The 21,662-nt window shown below is 44.8% G+C and overlaps 1 pseudogene; it reads right to left on the reverse strand.

Annotated features, from left to right (window-relative positions):
• Positions 1-4,651: 4,651 nt before the first annotated feature.
• LOC118214388 lies at positions 4,652-20,669 on the reverse strand (annotated as a pseudogene).
• Positions 20,670-21,662: the final 993 nt, after the last annotated feature.

Raw genomic sequence — 21,662 nt, forward strand, 5'->3', positions numbered from 1 at the left:
ACCGCACTTCAGTCTGACAGAGTCCCTCAGTCTCCTCAGTCACTGTGCTAAAAAGCACTGAACACATCTTTCTCAAGATCATAACGTCATAAACATTCCACCCAGCTCCACAGGTTCCCTGCACGGATGCTTGTGTGCGTGCCGAGCCAGCGGACGGTCATGCGCATGCTGAAGTGAAAAAGAGAGAATGTGTGCTTTAGTGGATAAACGCCATATTATTGGCTTACGGGAGTGTGTGAATTCTGTGCATGTGAATTCTGGCCTGTTCCCAGTCTCATTCAGAGCAGGAGTCTGGGGTCTGTTACATCATCACACCCAGAATAAGACAGAGCAAAAGGTTCCTTGTTGGAATCATGGAAAGTCTTTGCAGGGGGCTATTTTTATGTTTAACTGGCCGACTGCAACAATACAGAACTGTTGCATTCACGAGAAAATTTTAGGAATGTTGGATTCATTACAGTTTTTAGCACTTGGGGAAATTCTCTGGAAGTCATGTGCATTATTTAGGCTAGATTGTAAACATGATAATTTGTAGTGTAGTTAAATTTGTTTTTGTACATTTACTAGTACTGTGTTGTATTGTGTGAGTCTGAATCTTCCATATGTTGGATGAAGTTTTGCATGCTATACATTAAACAATGCTATGCATGTTGCATGTGGCTTTGTACTTGTAGATTGTGGGTAATACAATATAGTTGCTAATGGTATACATGGCAATATCAGCATCCCGTGCAATACCATAATTAACAGCTAGGGTGTTGGGAGAGCAGGGCTGTTGACCATGTCACCATCAATTCTAAATTTCACCGCCCAATACTTCTATTTACTGTGCACCAAGCACATCTGAATATACCTCACAATTTCATAAAGCATTAAATGTTTATAGCCATTACATAAATGTCTGAAATATTTACTAAACACACAAACTCTTTAGTTCTAAAACATTCATTAAATGTATGAAACATTTCTTGAATGTATAAAATATTTAGTTAGAGCATTAAAAAATTAAAATTCCTTTGAAATATTTATGTAAATGTAAGAAGAAAAAAATATATACGCAACTATGAAAATGTTATGAAATGCACAAAATATAAAGAAACTAACTTTATATCTATCCCAGTTTACTAAATGCTAAATAAATTTACATAATGTATAACACAGTACATTTAGCTAAAGCTAAATATAAAGTCGAATGATTAACATTTATTAAAAAAATAAGCTAGTTTTATTATTGGGTTGTGTTTAAGATTTCAATGGAATATTTCTAGCTTTTGAAAAAAAATTGTAACAACTCTAAATATTAAAAATAATTGTTTACGTCATAACCTCTGAGAATTTCCATCTGCAACAAAATCCTTTTCTTTATACAAGCACTGATTCTCTGAATGCTGTGTACATTTTCATGTTTACTTTCCATGTTTGCTTGGAGCACAGGCTTGCACAAATATTGTCCCTATGGATTTAGTTGCATGGACAGAGAATGTTTGAAAAGTCAGTACTGGGTGCTGTGACAGTGGAGCCTACGCACTGTCAACATTCACAGAGGAAGACATTCCATTAGGTGCTGCAGGACTGAATGAGACAGAGAGCAAGAGAGAGAGCAAGAGACAGAGAAAGAGAGAGAGAGAGAGAGAGAGAGAGTGAGAGTGCATGAGAGAGAGAAATTGAGAGAAAAGAAGACAACAACAAAAGTAAGAGAGTTGTAAAAACATACTGACTATTACACACAAGCCTGCAGGTTCCAGTTATAGCATGGAAGCCTGTTTTCACTGGCCTCCATAGTAACTTACACTTTAAACCTCATTGGGATCTCCCCATAGAATAAATGACAGCTGTCATGAAGAAACAAACATGATGGAGGCCACTGTGCTTCACTAGGCCACTGGACGATGTCCTGTATCCCTGAATTACAGTTTTCCTCTGTGACTATTCTGGGTGGCAGACAGGGTCAATGGGTAAAAACACCGGCCTTATGCAAGAGAAGGAGGAGTGCGCGCCCTCCTCTCTCTCACCTACCTGATACCGTTCACTACGGAAGAGACACTCACATCCCAAAACCTCCCCGAGCAGTAGAGGTGTCTGACCTGGACACGCCGAGTGGATATTTGCTCTAGGCTGCAATGCTAAATGCCTGTAAGAGACTGATGGGCTCGGCATCGCGGGGTGGGGCTCTTCTAACCGCGGGCCATATCAGAATTAAAAGAGTGAAAAAGCACCTGCGAGACTGTGTAGAAGGTGCAGTTATGGCGATCAGGCTAACAGGGCTCAGAAAGGTAGCCCTTTGCAGAGCCTCTTGTAACATTTGATAGTTGCATGACTCACCACCTACCTGTGTGTTAATACAACATTAGATAACTCCGTTGACACATAGCTGAGGGTCCATGAGCCCATGTGTTTTTTTTGGGGGGTCATTTCACTTCTCACTTCAGCATACATACATTAACATTCATATATAAATAACAAATCATGCATACACAAATTAGCGCACCCCCAAAGGCAGCTGCGTAATGGGAAGAGAATGCGGACTGAATGCAGACTCAACAATACATGTGCCCTCAGCGTAGACAAAAAGCAGACTTGCACAGACAGACACACACACGCAGGCAGGCACACACACACGTGCACACACACGCACATAGACTTTCCTCCCTGAATGCACTTAACATTCCTAATTGACTTCAGAATAGGCCACAGACTCAGATAGCATCTCTGTGGCTCTCTCTCTAATTCCAAACACTGTCCAGGTTCATTGCTAGATTGACATCTCGGTATTAACCCTCCGGCTAATCATGACTAATCTGTAGATAATTTTCCTTGTGTCATTAGCCTGGGGGATTGTCTCTGCAATTTTTTTTCTCTGTGTACCACTGTTTACTTGAAGATATTTTAACTGGTTCTCAATATTATTCAGCCCCCTAAAAACCATTAACATTAGAAATTTGTGTGTACAGACAGGAGCAGATGTATCCTGAAATAATTTCTCACGTTGTACCACTAACAAATGTGTGAACAACAAGCTTGTATGTATTCCTTGTATGTATTCTTTATACCTTACACCAGTTTTTTTTTTTTTACATTTGTGGCCCAATTCCCCCTTTCACAGAATATTAACATCTAACTTAGCTTGTAAATTTAAATATGTGTACGACCAGATTCTAATGGTTATAGACAAACACACAAATCTAAATTTTTACCTCCTCTACAATGTTAATTACGCCAGAATGACATCGTTGCCCTTGTGTGTCTTTTTGCACAGCATACAGGATATTCATTTCCTTTATTAGTCTGACGAATGTCTCATTTTGGTGTTTGTGGTCTAAATACACATTTGATTTTAATTTCATCTGGAGCCCTGGCTGGACTGGATCTTATGGGTGTTCCAGCATCTGTCTTCTGCCACCAACATTCTCAAAGGCAGCTCTAGGGTTTCGGTGGTCCTGAACAGGCCCTGGGGAGAATCTGGTGGTGTGGCGGAACCACTTGTAGTTTTTTGGCGTCAGCAATTTGACCAGGGAACCGATTGCCACAGACACATAAATAACAACACAGCACAACATCAATAGCATCAAAAAAAAGAACTATTCACACCCACATCCTTGCAATTAAAATGTGTTTAAAATAAAAAAATAAAAACATGTAAAGCTTGAACTGGGCTGCTCAAATGACCACAGAGAGCATTCATGGCTCTTAACACTGTGCTGAAACAGCATCGGCCAATAAGAGTTTGAGACACACGAGGCTCAGTGTTAACAGCAGTCACGTCAGATAGAACTCTGAGCACAGCAAAGACAGCGAATGTGATTTCAGCCCAAACTCATGGAATCGGACAGGAAAGACGCTAGATGTAAACAGATTACCTCTGTCAGCTATTAAGACACTGTAAACGGATGTATACGGCTACTGTAAACGCATACTGGAAATGGATGGAGGATTAAGCAGCTTTAAACACTCAAACTGTACATGATCTCATCTTAAATAATGCCCTTCGTATAACTCTTATAATACTTTGCAAGGAAGAATTGAGCCTGTTTCAGACTCATGGCATAGGGATGTAAGGTTTAGTCTCAGTCACCAGCATGCACATTTCTACAGCTCTCTGTAAGTCACATATTTTTTGAAGCCTTTTGAAAAACAGATGTGAGGGTGAGATGTTTGACATTCAAAACAAACAAATCAGGTTCTGCTGCAAAAGAAACCAGACACTTGCTTTCATGCCCAGATGCATCTAAATAGGGGAAATACACACATTTCCTGAGAGATTTGACACGCAGACGATAACTGTAAAAATATTTCTGGAATGATGATTCAGTTTTTTTTTAACCTTGTTTTGACTGTAAGGCATACACTTTCAGCCGTTCAGTATTTGCTGAAAATGTGGCAGTAGTTGGTTAAGGTCAGGCGCCCATTAGAAACGGCATACGTTCTCTCTGCGCTTTAAGGATATTTAACACGGAGACAGCGGGATCCCCAGCGCAGCCAGAACAAAGAGAGTCTCGTTACAGACGCACTGTAGTGAATCAGAGCAGGAAGCATCGGGTTACAGACCGCGGCGCACACGCCCTTTCGTGCGGCGCGGCCGCTCGCGGGGAGACTGCTTCGGCTGCGTGGCGGCTTCCTCTATCGGGCCCTCTGCAGAAGGCCGGCCTCGCCACGCTCCCGCAGCCTCAGGTATGCGCTCTCGAGCAGAAACCGACTCGTTCCGGAACAAACCGGTCCCATCCCGACCGTATACAAATGCACCTCTCCCCCCAACCTTTACCCTTTCAACTTTCCCCTCTAAGCTCTTAACCCTTGGCCCTCGGTCAGCGCCCAGTAGCGCTTTAAGGCTCAGGCGCTGGGCCGGTACTGGTCCAGTCCCAGGAGACACTCCGCTCTTCTCTTCTTTATTGCCCTCTCCCCGTGGATTCTTCAGGCTTCTCCGTAATCAATTTTAACCTCAAGTCACAGTTCAGCGGTGCACATTTCGCACTGCGTGTCGGGACCAGGGGTGAGACCTCCGCTGGGTGGCACAGTCGCTGGAAGCGCTGTTTTGAGGAACAGAGGAAGAGACTGAGTGAAACATTGCTAAAGGAGCATGAATTGTGGTTACACACAGGGGGAAAGAAACAATCCACATTAACACCAGGGTTCAGTATTTCCAACATACAGCTACAGCTGCCAATCAATTTCAACATTCAAAGGAAATCATTTGGGACTGTCTCAGGGTGAAATGATTGTGGGCCATGTACCCCATCAACAGTATAACTTGGAGTAAAGACATTGTGATGTAGGGGGGCAGTGTTTGGGGGGGGGGGGTACTGACCTGGGGGAGGCTGCCAGACGAGGTGGCCAGGGAGTAAATTGCCCACAGGGGAAGCAGGGACACAGAGGACAGGGCTAACATCCACCCCAGAGCAGTGGCCCATCCTGGAGCCTTCAGGCCGTTACTCAGGGTCAATGGAGACCAGCACACCAGAGAGAACAAAAACGTGCCCTTGGGTCAACATAAAGACAGCATTACACAGTTAGGGAGTTACACAGATAGAGGTGTAGAATCACATGTACTTGACAGTGACAAAGGGCCTTGGATTTAATGAACATATGTCCTTAACTGAGTTAGTTGGAGTAAGTGATTGCTGAGCTCACCAAACTGTGAACTTAACATTTTAGAATGTTTTTTCACAGTTCTAGGTCAGTTCAATCACCAGTAGTGATTGTTCCATCAGCATTAGAATGTTCAGTGAAGAACATTCTAATCACATATTAGTAACCTCACACATCAAAGGGTTAATTGTGAGCCAATGATGAGAGACATTGGCTGCCAAGCAGTGGGTGTGTTACCTCTGCTCTCAGTAATAGGTACTATTTTATATGTATTACACAACAAATCATATCCAGCATTTTGACTTGTGTGTCCTTTTAACTGTAGGATGAGCTGGGTTAGAGAGCCTTCAGGACACTCACCACACACACCGCTGGGGTCAGGTATTGCCAGCACAGCTTAAAGACGAGCAGAGGCCTGTACCCAATCATGTCCTCAATGTTCTTACTGAACCGGTCAGGGCCTGAGGATCAGAGGAAGACATTCAGGGCCACCTCTACATTGAGGACCAGACATCATCACACCTACAAAGCTCAATAATTAATCTCTTTAAAAATCACAGGAAACGTATTCTCTGTGCCCTTAATTATGAGCTCGGTGCCCTGTCCACCATAGAAAACATTCCCTAGGTTGGAAATTTGCCCAGATATCTGACTAAGTATCTGTTGATATACTGCTACATTGTCTTAGCCTTGCGCTGTGGTGAGATAATTTTTTATGGGGGTTTTTATTACAGGACACACATTGTCTGTAAAGAATTTTTCTTTGTCAGAAGTTACAGTGAAAGAGTGGATGGAAATGTATTCAACAGAGGCCGCTGTCCTTGATGTGAAATGCAGAAAAAGTAATAAAGTGTAGGTGCATTTGTGTGTGTGGTGTATGTGAGTGATATGTGTGAGGGGTGTGTGTGTGTGAGTGTGTGTCTGTGTGTGTGTGAGGGATGTGTGTGCGGGTGTTTGAGGGATAGTTGTGTGAGTGGTGTGTGTGTGCATATGTGTGTGTGTGAGTGGTGTGTGAAAGTGTGAGTGGTGTGTGTGTGGTGTATGTGTGAGGGACAGGTGTGTGTTGGTCCTTCCTGCTCTCACCGTACACCCAGCCCACACAAACAGACTGGAAAATGGAGAGGAGTAGCAGACTGGGCCCACTGCAGGAGAACTGATCATAGACCTGGAACACGTACAAGCCTCCCTGGTAGAGAGAGGAGCACAGAGAGTGACACACAGACCCTAACCCAGCATTCACCCAGACCCTAACCCAGCACCATGGACTGTAACCCAGCATTCACACAGACCCTAACCCAGCACTATGAACTTTAACCCAGAATTCACACGAGCACTACCAGCAAAGAAATACAGACAACTGGGGAAAAGGCAAGACATATGAATGTCAGTCCAAAGTACAAATACACTCTTTACACGATTGGTTGCATTTCTTGGAGGCGAGAACATGGGCCTTCCCAACTGTGGGTAAAGGCACAGGAACTGCAAACGGTTTTCTGCAAAAGTGCAAATGTACAGAAATGCAGTGCCACACAGACAGAAACACAGGGGTAGAGGCGGAGCTGGTTACCGGGGTGACCATGACCAGGCCCAGCAGGAAGCAGACAGTGCACACCAGCAGCAACAGGAGCTCCCGCCGGTGCCCCCTGCGGACGAACGCTGGGTACAGGTCCGTCACTGATGTCATCAGAGCCACCAGACTGACAAACTGAGGAGACAGAGGCCATGAAGGGGACAGAGGTTATGTCAGAAGTGTAATAATGAACAAATAATGCAATCAGTTTCTGTGCATGTGTGTGTGTGTACGTATGCGTGTATGTTTGTATGTGTGCCCACAAAGGTGTGCTTTGTATGTGTGTTTGTGTCTGTGAGTGTGTGCGTGTGTGTAAGTGTGTGCTTTGTGTGTGTGTTCATGCCTGTGAGTGTGTGCATGTGAGTGCAAGTGTGTGTGTGTGCGCGTGCATGTTGTGTGTGTCTGTGTCATTACGGCTGTGAGTGTCAATCCATGGTCTTGTGTCCAGATGTGTGTCTCTGTACGCTCCCATGGGCATTAGCTCATATGGGAGAGCCTGACCTGGGTGTCAAGTCCCAGCATGATGATCATGAGGAAGAAGCAAACTGCCCAGAGTTGTGGGAGGGACATCATGGTCACGTCTCGGGGGAATGCAATGAAGGCCAGACCAGGACCTGTCGAACATACGTCTTCAGACAGGCACCGACGGGGCTAGGCAACTTTATAACATCCATATGCATTTCACTCAGAGGAGGTGTGACAACGTGAGTGTAAATGTGTGCGGCTGTTTTATATATATATACAACTTTCAAAATGAACAGAGTGAAACCACAGGACAGCAGTCAGAAGAAAAGCAGACTTGAATCTGCACAATTTTTGAATTAGAGTCACTGAGAGGAAGTGATGTCCACTTTAACAATACACCACAATCACTCTCTATCAATTTAACTCAGTAGTGTTGCATAATGTTGCCTATCTTGCATGTTGATCTTACTTCAGTTAAATCAGCACCCATTGACTCTGCATGGACTTAGCTCAAGCTGATCAAAACAATGAAGGGGGTGTTATAATGGGTCTTCGTCCTGCACTGACACCAATTAAAAATTACAACCAGTGATAGGATGTAAGACTCGGCTCCTCTATGAATTATGAGCCAATGAGAGTGCAGGGCTAACCGGACTGTGCCACCTCTCCGATTTCCACGCCCTGCTCATGCGCCATGAAGCCCAGCACAGAGAATATGGCGAAGCCGGCCATGAAGCTGGTGGCGCTATTCAGCAAACACAGAGTGAAGCAATCCCTGTGAAAGAGAGACAGCCCCTCAGTGGATGGAAAATATTCAGTCAAAAAGTAAGTTGTACAATTACAGGACGAGGCAGTGTGTGTGTGTGTGTGTGTGTGTGTGTCTGCGCGCATATGTGCGTGTGTGCGTGTGTGTGTGTGTGTAAGTGTGTGTGTATTCACATTACCTGTGGGTCAGCCAGACGGGTGTGGTTGGGTTTGAGGTACTACACGATGCCCTCAGTGGCACCAGGGAGGGTGACTCCACGGAAGAGCAGAACCAGCAGCATTACGTAGGGGAATGTGGCTGTGAGATACACCACCTGCGAACGAAGCACCAACTCCTCAGCTGTGAATCAGCCAATCAGTCTCCACTGTTTTTATCCTTATCTTTATCCAGAAGCTTATATGCTTCTGAAGAGTCAGAAGACACTATTGGCTAGGAAAATTCCAAAAACATCAAGAGCTGATCTGGGTGGTCTGATTGGCCAGGCATCCGAATGGAATGTTTGTCCCTTACAGAGGGAAGCTTCCCATTGGTCAGGCCTTTACATGGCAGACGAGTGCTAAAAGCAGAGGTCTGGGTAAACAGGCACACATTGGAGGTCCTCACCTTGCCCGTGGACTTGACCCCCTTCCACACACAGAAGTAGCAGATGACCCAGATCACAAGCAGATACAAGGCCAGCCGCCAATTCACTGGCCCCAGCGCACTCATACCAGGGGTAAGCTGCAGCACCTCCCTCCTACACACACAAACACACACGCACAGGCACAATACATCTACAAATACAATACATACAAATACATTTATAGTACATGTACACGTTTATGTATATAGTGGGGTCAAGGAAAACTATCTTATCCACCTAAAGCAGATTTTTTTAAGTACATTGTCACTTCTAGTTTGATAGAGAAAAAAGCTGGTAAACTATTAGACTCCATGATGGGTGATGTGGCATTTTGAGGCAGGCTGCTCCCATTAGCAGTAAAATTACCTCCATCAAACTGCAGGCATGCATCTAATAGAATAAACCACAACCACATCAAAACTACATTCCACAAACACTGAAATCATGTAATATTCTGGTATGTCCGTGTTTAGGTCTAGTGGATGTGTGTGTGTGTGTGTGGGGGTGGGGGGGTGGGTGGGGTGTGTGTGCGTGTGTGCATGCACGTGTGTGCATTAAAATGGACTGTAGTCACTACAGAGGAGTGGAGTGTATAGTACTTGTGTTCCTGGAGTTACAGGGAAATGGGCCCTGACTGCCCTGTGTGTGTGGGGTGCATAGTACCTTGTGATCCTGGAGTCATAGGGAAATTAACTCTGATTGCTCTAGTGTCACAGTGAAATGAGCTCTGACTGGTCTGTGAGTGGGATGTACCTGTGTTCCAGGTGTTGTTGCAGTGGGCCCAGGGAACCTGATGCTGGAAGCTCTATACCAGGTAGAAGAGAGCCCAGGCCAGAATGATGATGTAATACACACAGCCATGGAGAATCATCACCTGACTGGCATAGCCCAGACCTGTACACACAAACACACACACACACACACACACACACACACAGGCACTGAGTCTCTCTCTCTTCCCCTTGCATTCACTCACACACATACACACACACTTGCCAAGGATTAACTGGGTGAGCGTGACTGTAAAGGCCTGCAGTTGCACGAATGACAGGCCTTGCATTGTGACTAAGCGTGTCTGTGGCTGTATTATAGGGAGTCCGTGTGTGGCTGTATTAGAATGTGCGTATATGTGTGTGTTTGTGTGTGCCTGTATCAGAGAGTGTGTGTGTGGCTGTATTAGAGAGAGTGTGTGTGGCTGTATCAGAGAGAGTGTGTGTGTATGTGTGGCTGTATTAGAGAGAGTGTGTGTGGCTGTACTACAGAAAGTGTGTGTTCGCTAATCTCCAAACAGAGGGCAGGTGCTGGCTCCTCCCAGGCTGGTGTACTGACCCAGCGATGTCTCCAGGAGGAAGAGCGGGATGCCACACAGCACCAGGAACATCAGGTAGGGAACAAAAAACACACCTGACAACCAGAGAGACAGCAGCAACGCAAGAGAAAGAAAGAAAAAAGAAAGAGTTCTGTGTTATTTGCATCAGGGCCAGATGTGGGCCTTCGGAAGGAGAACCTTCTGTATCCCATTCATCAGTAATTCCTGAAGAGCTTTGGCAGTCTCTGCCTCTGAGCTGTTTAACAGAGTTCCCCTTTCCCCGCTGACGCACCACAGTACTGGCACACACCTTTGCAGTCACCGCAGAACAGGAGCTCGCTCTCGTGCTAACGCTGTGATGGCGGCGCTGAGGGGCCCCCGCTCACCTCCGTCGTTCTTGTAGCACAGGTAAGGGAACCTCCAGACGTTGTCCAGCCCGATGATCTGGCCCGCCACGGCCAGCAGGAATTCGGCCCTGCTGTACCAAGCCAAGAAGTCTGAAATTTAAAAATGACATTTCAAATGTTCAAAAAGAAGACAAAGAGGCTCTGACCTGAAATGACGTTCTCTTTAATTTGTTTACATTTTAACTACACGCAATATTACAGTTTTATCTCATAGGCTTAGTCATAAGAATAACAACTAGCACACACTGTAACACGGAGATTCCATTATCAGGTGTTATCTAGTGCAGCTAGCAAATTATCACCTCAGTGTTTTATTTTTTTTCATCACACATGCTACACGTATTACCACAACTCCATTAGCGTTTGCTGATAAAGAACAAGCTATCAATATTGTTATTTTACCCAAGGACACACTTGCTTATCTGTGATTGATAAGAATATAAGCATACATGACCATGCAACAATACAGTTCCAGACAATGAAATGGGATCATACCTGTGAAGAAATACTCAGTTTAGAGTTGGTAGGTGTCATATTTTATAAAACCACAAAATCCCCTTGCCTGGTAACACAACACATCCAATAAAAAATATAAAATATAATAGAAATGTAAAAATAAAGTGTCCAACTCATAAGAAGCAACCTCAGCGTGATTCAATGTACTGTTGACCAAATCATACATTCCATTTTTACGTTTCATTTTATCTGGCAGACCCTTTCATCCAAAGCAACATACGATAACTACATAATGAAGGCCATCGGAACAAATATTAACTGAGGTCAGACAAAGTACAATACTGTCAGAAAGTAACAGCTATCCAGAGCCATAAACATCAAGTCTAGTTCATACAGTAGAGCTATGACTACATCTTACGCAAAAGGTGAGGAATGACTACAAGAGATATGATAAAAGAACTACATCTACAAGATGTTACAAGATCAAGCTACAAACGCTACATGAAAGCACTACTAGATTGGGAGTAGCAGAGGAGAGTAGTGTGAATGTTAGTCAAGGTGAAGTCTGAATAGAACTGTCTTCAGATAACGACGACTAACAGGGAGTGACTGCACGGTTTGTCGAGGGACGAGCGAGAACCATTGACACGGGTGGCAGGAAGTGCAAGTCGCCCTGCTGCAGTGGAGAGGAGCGGGCAAGCTTGAGTGCAGTGCTGAATCATGTCCTCTAGACAGGAAAGGGCTGTCCTGTTGGCTGCAGTGTAGGCCAGAGTCAGAACTTTGAACCTGACCCTGGAGGTGACTGACAGCCTGTGAAGTGACCTCAGCTAGGGACAGTACACTATATCCCCAGTCCTTTGAATACAAATTTTCCTGATGTAATTAAAATACATGCCCTGCTTGCAGCAATGTACAAAAACATTTTCTTAACATTGTGGCTATTGTTTTGGTGGGATAGGCATCTGCATGGCACAGCATAACCCGAGTCCCAATAAAAACTGCTCAATGGTTCATTAAGTCCGGGCTACTACTTTACTGCACTTTTAACTGATCTCGGTTATTTGAGTGCTTTTCCCAAAGGAGGGCATCTAACCCTATGTAAAACTCTCTATACTGCAGACGCATGGGCAAATCCCGCCAAGATGTAACTTAGAAGATGGCATACCTGTCACTACAGTGTAAAATTACGTAACCACAGCTCTGCTTCAGCTTTTTTTTTACAGCTATATCCACTTGCTAAAGCAGACAAATGTAGGAACTTTTCAGAATTATCTCTCGTTTGGTCAGTTTAACTTGCGCCCCAAATTCTGTGGCTGTCCTCTTCCACTGCTAATTGGGGCGGTGACCTCTTTTAACTTGTGTGAGGTGCCCAGTGCATATTGGCGGGAAAAACGGTTTCCAGCCACTTGCTGGGAGAAGGCCATCACCCAGTCAGAATTTCCCTTTGCCTGAGGGGGGTGGCCTAAAGGGAACTGTCCCACCGTTTAACTTGAACCAGGGGGTATGGTCCATACAGGAACCAAACTGACTAGTTCTGGCAAGCTTGGGGACAAAGGAATACTCATTCCATAGGCCGAACCCCCCCCCCCCCCCACTCCTCCTGAGGGCGAGGACAATAGCGAGTTAATTGCATCGAGCCAACCCACCAAGAGGGCAACAGGTTAACTACAACAACTGACGGCATGTGGTTCTTCAAAGTTATGGTAGTCTCTTTCCCACTGCTATAGTCTATTGACAAGAGTGACACTGAGATTGGTAGCTCTGTAAAAACTAAAAGCATGCTCCTGAACGTTGTGTGAAAGCTTAGAGGGCACTCATGAAGTCACAGACTGTGCTGTGTAGGGGCTCAGCCCTTGACCATGCCCGCTGAGGTCTCACTTTCACTCCATACCCTCTGATCCAGATGAGCTTCCACCCTACAGCAGATGCTTTCTACAAGGCTCTGCGCTCTCTTGTAATTTTGCAATCAAAGCATGGGCAGCGGAACGGCATTTTACTGCATTCTTGCCCAATATAACTCTTGTTCCCACCCTCCTCCTGCCTTTTTTTACTTTCTGTGTCGCAGTCAATGCCATTTAGAAAATCTCCTAAAACAAACCGTCTGCATTCCTGTGGTCTCCACCTCTCCCCTGGACCTATATTACAATGTCAAAATCACTCGGGGAAAAGCATCAATCTGGGGTTCCCAGCATGCTTCCCAAACCTTTCTCACAAAGAAACAGGTTTGAGGAAGTGATTTAGAAAGGCATTTTAATATTATGTTCATTGTAATGCCTGTTACGGCAGTAATAATCCTTCCTAATTTAAAAAAAATGTGACTTCTGGCACTGTAACTACGGGTCCGGTGAGAACTGGGGGGGAGGGCCCCGACGGCAGCCTTGGGTCCAGACATGAGTTTAGTCTCTGTGGACAATAACAAGGCTTTCCCCCCCCTGCACCCCCGCACCCCCGCTAGGTTCTAATGGCTCGCAGCATTGTGCCAACTGCAGTCAGCTGCTTTAATGAGGCTGGGTAAGCTGTAGACACAGTCCTGGTCTCAGGAATGCCAGGCGGGTCAATGCAGAGGCAGGAACACGACTCCAAATATCGACAGGGAAACCGCTGCCAATCAAATGAACGCTCGATTTGCTCCATAAATGTCTCTTTCGATGATCAAAATAATTTATAATCTTGTAAATTACAAAAAATTTATTAGAGGCAGAACAAAATGTACTTTTGTAGGTACAGACTATGGTTTATGAGTCTTTTCAATATTATTGTCAATAAATTATTATTAATTCATTAATTATAGATGATTTAATTTAATTTGTAAAATGAACAGACTAGGCGATACCCTGCAGGCAAAACTCATGACAGAATTTGAGAGTGAACGCACGGCTCAGGCACAGACAGTGGAACTGATAATCTCAGCATCAGTCCCCGGACCTGTTGGTCAGGAAGACCAACCATAACTCTCGACGCCTCTCTGAGATTTACACATTCTCACAGAGTGTCATTCAACAGCTGTGGCAACGGAAGATCAGAAAAACAACAGCGCTCCCTATTTCATCCAGTTTCACAGCAGGCATTCAGTGTTACTGTATAAAGAAATGCTTCACAGAATAACCGAATAAGAATGGTTGTTTCATATTAGACTGAATGATTCTGGTGTTTTTTTTATTTTTTGAAAGGAATGAAAACTGTGAATTATGTCCCAGAACACTCAAAATCACCCTACAGCGATTAAGTAGCACTATTTTTTGACACATATTACAGTAAAAATATTATACACGATTAACTGGCGCTTTGTTGGAACTACATAAAATGTGCACCTGCTAGTATCATCACTATCAGTCTGTGTTTTGGATACAGTGAATAACAGAGAATGGTCTTTACTTAACCCCCACTGCATCCTGCGGGGCACAGGTCATGCATGTATGACCGCCACCTGATCCAGATTTGGGCCATCTTGTCTAGCTCCTTCCAGGCGTATCTCAGACCTTTCATTCCGGTTTCTGCTGATCTTCTCCAGCTGTTTCTTGGTCTACCTCTGTTTCCCCCGGGGGATTCCAAGTGGAGGACTGTCTGGTGATGTTGCTTTTGTCCTTTCCTGACTGCCTTTCCGGAGATTCCTGAGTATCGTCTCCTGCCCAGTTGTTGTTGAATTTTTCCACAGATCTAAAATTGATATGTGAAATTTGTACTTCCCTCTGTCTCAGCCTCATTTGGCTCCACCTTGCTTCAATTAAATTTTGCCCTGGTCTCATCAGCTTGATTTGGCCACTCTCAGTACACCAGGCTGGATTGTCTCCTGAATTGTCTTGATTTCTCAATCTGACAGTAGTATGGAGCACCGTATACACAGCGAAATATCCAACGTTAGTTCGACTCCAACAGAGTACATATGAGTCCAGTAGCGACCATATATTTACTCTGTAATAACTGATTTAACACCAAACATTTAACTGTGTAAATCTGACCACAGAGGGATTAATTAAAGAGGGAAACTCTTGTGAGGAATACACAGTGGTGTTGTGATTAGCACAGACCTTAAAGCAAGAAGGTTGTGGGTTCGAATGTGCAGTTTGCATGTTCTTCCTGTAGCTGCATGGGTACTCCGGTTTCCTCCCACAGTCCATGGACATGCTGATTAGGCAAACTGGTGACTGTGAATTGTTTGTAGTATGTGTGTTAGTGAATGGTGTGTGTGCCCTATAATGGATTGGTGGATTGTATTACTGCCTCTCACTCTATGTGTGGAATAAGTGGGTTAGGTAATGGAGGGACAGATGGATAGACTCCTGTGGTTGTCAGCAAATGTACAATAATAGTTTCTTGCCCTCAGAGTAAATAAAATGATAAAAAACACTGAAAAGGCCCTGCTGAAATCATGAGATTTGACACAGGGGAACAGAAGACCCTGAGCTGCCTGCTTCTACACCTGCCAGTCCTGTCTGTCGAAAAAAAAAAAAACTGATTTCATATCAAGTTTCCAAGAATTTTATCTTGGCATTAAGTATCTACTCAGAGGTCACCCTACTTCACAGCTGAAATCTTGGCAATGGCCATTATTATAACAGTTAAAGCAAGGGTGCAACAGCTGCAACTCTTCCCTGCAACCCCTCCAAATCTAGCAATACATTTTTACAATGAACCACTGGGGGATCATCGTAATGTTTACTTTTTTTACACAAAAGGAATGTATACACACCGCCACCCCAGCCCCACCACACCCCCCCCGACACCCCCCCGCACCCCCCACATACCCAAGGGACACCAACCAATATGCCCAGGTCACCTGATCACTGCTATCTCACCCCCCCATCAAAGGCACATCTGCCCATATTAGCCACGAATCTGGAGTTGCCCCAGCTCTCAGATTACACCCCTCCACTGCTAATCCCCCAGAAAAAAACATGAGAAGTAAAAGCAAACTCAGTCGGGTTGTGAAAGAGGGTCAAAGAGAGGCCTGTTTTGCTCCGCTCCAGCCCCGGCAGCTGTGCCCATCGCCTGGGAAGGGATGTTATGGAGGGAGAATTCGAAGAAGGGATGGGTGTGGTATTCCAATGGGGTCAAAACTAAAAAATAAAAAAATAAAATCAAGTCCAGAGAAACACGAGGGAGTGTTTCCCATTAGCCGAGAAGAAACCCCACCCAGGGAGCCCCATTTAGTTCTCGTGTACAAATATATATTTAAGTGTTTAGACTGGATCTGATTCATCTTAGCTAAATGTTTGTCTGGATCTACGGCTACAAAAGTCGGCCTGCTTGCTCGAGGGCTTCTGAGCTGTACACCGTTTGCTGTCCTCGCTATGACTCTACTACATTCGCAAGTACTGTAGTACATGTCAGTGGTTACTTAGGAACAGGCACACTTGGGGCTGCCTGGTGGCTCATCCCATTAAGCCACTGTTGTGTTTGCGTGGACAGGCCTTACGGGGTGGAATCAAAATCTGCTGGGTGACGCATAATTGGAGGCACAAGCCCGATTCTCAGTGCATACCGGGACCTCTACTGCTCAAGCGGTGTGCCTACAACACGCAGGAAGTGCCCTCATCTGACTCAACTTCGGGGACGTGGAGTGAAAACACGCAGTGGCTGGCGGTGTGCGTTTCAGGGGAGAGCAGGTGTTTGTTTTTCACTCTCCCAAACCGACAGAGGAAGCTGCATCAGTGAGCATAAACAAACAGAAACTGGGGAGAAATGAGGTAAATAAAAAAGAAATCCATAACAAGCACACCTGTTGCGTGCGGGACATACTGTTCTGAGGTCACACTTCAGAGCATCGGGTGAATACTGGGTTTCTCATCTGGAATCATCATTTTTTAAAATCCGCTTTTTTCGGTATGTGAAAGGGGCAAACAAGTGCAATGACGAGATGCCTTACTGGTGTGAGGGATTCTAAGCTGGGGTGTGGAGGAGGGGTCAGACTACGTAAAGAAAAGAACAATTCAACAGAAGTGGGAAGGCAAAGACGGGCCTTGCCTCAGTTCAGCCTGTACCCATACCCATTCATCTGCCTACCAGGTACTCCTCTATAGAACGCTGCTGATTACGCCCTACCAGGCCTGCCACTAGGGGGTGTCGGATGGAGTTATTCTTTTTTTGCACCCGCTTTTGCCCAAAACCTGCCCCTCGCTGAACCTGCCCTACTCCGATTAGCCCGAGCCTTTCGTGGCTTACTCCGAGACTGGGGTAAAGGTTTCACTTTTCCAAATTCTCACACATTATTCTTCCTCATAAGAATTTTTTCATTTTGTTTTTCAGACACCCTTGCGCAAAAGTGCTTAAAAAAAACCCTTATTGTAGCGGCACGTGCACTGATACTGGTTACAAAACTGACTGGTTTTGACATCGCAGAGTCTTCATCAGGGTGTAACAAAGAATGGCTTAAGAGGAAGTATTTGTATATTCTAGGTGGGAATGAGCAATCCATCACATGTGACATGTAGTCATGAGTTGTCAATCAATACCATGTCAGAATGTAAGAAGATACATGAACCTATATGTACCTGTCAACGTATGAACTCTGGAATCTGCAAACCAGCCCCATATTTCTTAGCGCTTTTTGTGTATTTTGTTACATTGAGCATTCTTTCTATTTTCTTTCTCCTTTTTTCATTTCATTCATTTCCATTTTTCTTTTTCCTTAATATTCATTATCTACAGACACAGTGGCCATGTTGCACTTTATTTTCTTGTTGCTTCATTGTATCTTATTATGAGCATGCACTCCAAAAATAAAAAAAAAATTGCCCAGGCCCTATTACTTGCATGGTGTTCTACTGTTGTCACCAACTGCATTGAGGGTCTTGCTGTGTACTGTGACAGGAAGTGTAGTGACTGACAGGAAGTGGTTGCGATACCGGGGTGTACACCCTGACCTTTAGGCACTATTCTGTCGCTGTTTGGTTGTCTGGAAGGGATTGGTAGTCCAAGGCTGAAACACAGTTGCACCCCAAGACAAGACTCTTGGGTCAGTCTGATGTTGATTGTATGGTCTTCTGCCTATTTAGACCCAAAAATGACCACAGTGAATCAGAGAGAGACTGAAAATTGCCTATCTGGTAACCTGGATCTTTTGAAGTGGCCATGTATTTTATTGTGCCTTCTAATTTGCTGAAAAAGTATCCCTGAAATTAGCAAAAAGTCATTATTATTTTTCAAGATGTTCCTCTGAAAAAAGTGAGCAGGACGAACTCTGATCGGGGACCCCAGGGGAAAGGGTTACAGGTGCCGTAAGCTCTAATTGCAGACAAAATGGCCTCTCTTCATCACTCTGCATGTGAAAGGGCTTCATTTTGTCATTGTGGAAATAGGATTGAGGACTTGGCTACTTGCCACCCGCCTTTGCCCATTGTCTGTCTCCATCAGAAATGAAAGAAATAGGTCAACCAAGATGGAGGGCTCCGGCCTAAAAATGAGTTATAACCCCTACTCAGGAGGGGAAGAGCGAGTGGAGGTGCATGGGTGGGGGGGGTTATGGTAATGTCCAACACCACTGCTTTAAAAAATCTAACAAAAAAGCAAACCTCACAGTGGGACTTATGACTGTGGGGTTAGTATGACTGTGTGTCAGTGTGTGTACAATATTATAGGAGGGTTATAGTTAGCTCACAATCTTAGTCTCTGGACATAAACCCCATCCGTAACACCATTGTCCAGTCATATGCTCCAAAAACTACCTACAGCTGTTTGGGTGTGGACGATACCATTCAGTTAGAGCCGACAGTGACTGTTTTTCATTGGACGTAAGGTTGTAGATATGGGTGGATGTGGCTTAAGATCTTTAACCACATCCTTACCTGGAGAGCATTTTGAGAAAGACAAATGGCTCTATAAAGTAAAGAGCTCCATTGTAAAGGTTCGGCTACATCAGCCCTAATAGCAGAGGTTTGAGTTTACAACGTGGCCTGCTTATCGTCCACTATGCTTTGTGTACGTGTTGCACCTCTGCGAAAAGCAGTACAATGTCTCTCATTGGATGAGGGCAGAGCTTTGAAACTAAATAAACGTTTTACTTCAGAGGGGCACTGGGCGGACGCCAGCAAATGTCGAAAAGATGACATGCAGGTGACCCGGAATTATATAGAGGTTAAGAGCGTGTAAAAAGAAACCACAGGGTCTGATGATGAGAACCCTGTAGAGACGCCATTTCCAGTGAATGCCAGGCAAGCAGCAGACGAGGGAGATGATGGATGCCCTGCCTCGACCTCATGCACTTCGCCTTTCATGGGAATTCCAATCACAGAGTGACGGAACCAAGACGTAATAAAAGCGGGAACAAATCCTGCAATAACGACAACCCAGGCCACAGAGCATATATATTTTACCCATAGAACTTGGGGGGCACTCTGAATATGTAGGGTTACGTTCCAGCTGAGATCTAAATTAAGTTTGACGAAGTTTATTGTCTTCTTTTCTGGGATCCGACGGTTCTCTTGACAGGTGGCTGCTGTTAGCCTGTTGCAACAGCAAGCTACCACATAATAAATGCCCCTATGGCGTACAGAGCCAATTAAGATCCACCCCATGGTGCCCGGAACGTGGTCCTGAACCAAAATTGAGAATATAAAGCAGCACAAAAGACACTGGGCCCAGTTCCAAGGTTTGACTTGAAAGCTCTCCATTATGAATTCTGATTTGCTGCACTCCAGTGCTATATACAAATATAACGTGATGTAGAACGCCTTGATGGAAAATAAAAAGTTTGGGTAACACCTTCATAAACATGACATAGTGACTTCATAAATCATACATAAGCAAATGCCATGTTTCATAAAGGGTGACGTACCACCTTCTTATGCAGCATGTTATGCAGGCTATATGCTAGGTTAACTGCGACATAACTCACAATATCACTTGATGTCATGAAACAACCCAAATCAACCAAGGGGAGGTTAATCCCCTTGATTCGTGTTGCTCTGGCAGTAAATCTCTCTCATATTGAGCAACATGTCCAACTATAAACTGCAGACTACAGTAGCTACGTGAAATATAAAGCAGTCACACTACCATTTGTTCAAATAAAGGTAATGACTTTATGGTGCGTTATACCGCAACCATTTTTTTTTTTTTTTTGGCTCCATCTTTCCTTGCTGTCACGGGCTACGGAATGCTTACTCGGCGATATCCCGTCACGTCACGTCACACAGAGCGATCACCCGCTGAAGGCTTAGGGTCTTAGGGGATAACTCCGGAATCCGGCCCAGGTCCGCGCTGCAGAGCGGGGCGAGACGGCCCGGCCTGCTCATCCCTGCAGAGGCCGCCATTATCTGCCCCGGCTGCGCACAGAGGAGCACGGGGGGGGGATTCATTAAGTGGCCGGGCGTCACGTTGAAAGCTGGGGGGAGGTGGACCGGGGGGGTCAGCGCTGACGTGCTTTATCGATGCGAGAGACCGACCGCGCTGGGCTCTTTCGCTCGGAGGCCAGGCCGTCTGGAAGGTCTTATCGGGAAAGTCTGAGGCAGCAGTCGCACCTCTTCCCCTCTCTCCTTCTGCCACAATGGCATAGCCCGAAACAAGGAGCTCTTCCTACCATGCAGGACAACTTCACAATCAGGAGCACAGTGCGTTCCCTCTCTATAACAAACCTACAGGATTACTGCCTCTTTGGAATAACTGCCAATTACTGACTGACACAAACAGGCATACGATTTATCAGTAATCGCGCCATTCAGTTCTGTTATCAGGTATTACTGCTTATCAATTCACCATTATATTATTAAACACAGTAACGCTATGAATCATTGTCGGCATTGACAACACTGCAGTAATACTATGGCAGATATGGTGGTGAATCAATAAAGTTGAAAAAAAGGGGCCACAATTTGCATAATCTGATTATGCAAAGTGCGGCCCCTTTTTTCAACTTTATTGATTTACACTTTTTGGTCCAGCACTCTGAAAGTTTCAAACAAATTTCGGGAGTGAAGACTGTTTTCTGTTTTTGCAAGATATGGTGGTGAAGTCAGATATTTATATAATTATTTACATTTTCCTCTTTTTGCTTCAGTTTGAAACCGCTAACTATATTGTGCTTTTGTGTCCCCACTCTGTCACTCTTGTCCACACAGACAGCATTATAATTACAGGACAGCAGAGAGGTCCTTACTTAAACCTCTACTGGGCCAGCAACATCGAGGTTAAAAAAAAAGAAAACTCTCCAGTGGGAAGAAAGTAAAAACACAGACAGTGGTGAGAAAAAAAAAACTCCCAGGTAGGAAGAAAGTTCAATAGGAGCCCGGCTATAGAAGGGGACCCCATCCTTCGCTTGCTGCCCCAGCATTAATAGTCACCGCGTGGGGGTGCATTATTTGAGGATAAGGTTGCCTGAAAATGTTTTTTATTTTCCATCTCTTTAAAATATGTGAATGAAGTCTACGACAAGTTGAACATCACAACAAGCCAACTATAATCATACAATGAGGCAAGAGAGGTCACGGTATATCGCCAATACAGTCACGGCTAAATGGTGTTATGTGTGTGGGTTGGGTTCTGGGGTT

Source organism: Anguilla anguilla, chromosome 15 (assembly GCF_013347855.1).
Source record: "Anguilla anguilla isolate fAngAng1 chromosome 15, fAngAng1.pri, whole genome shotgun sequence".
NCBI classification, from domain to species: domain Eukaryota; kingdom Metazoa; phylum Chordata; class Actinopteri; order Anguilliformes; family Anguillidae; genus Anguilla; species Anguilla anguilla.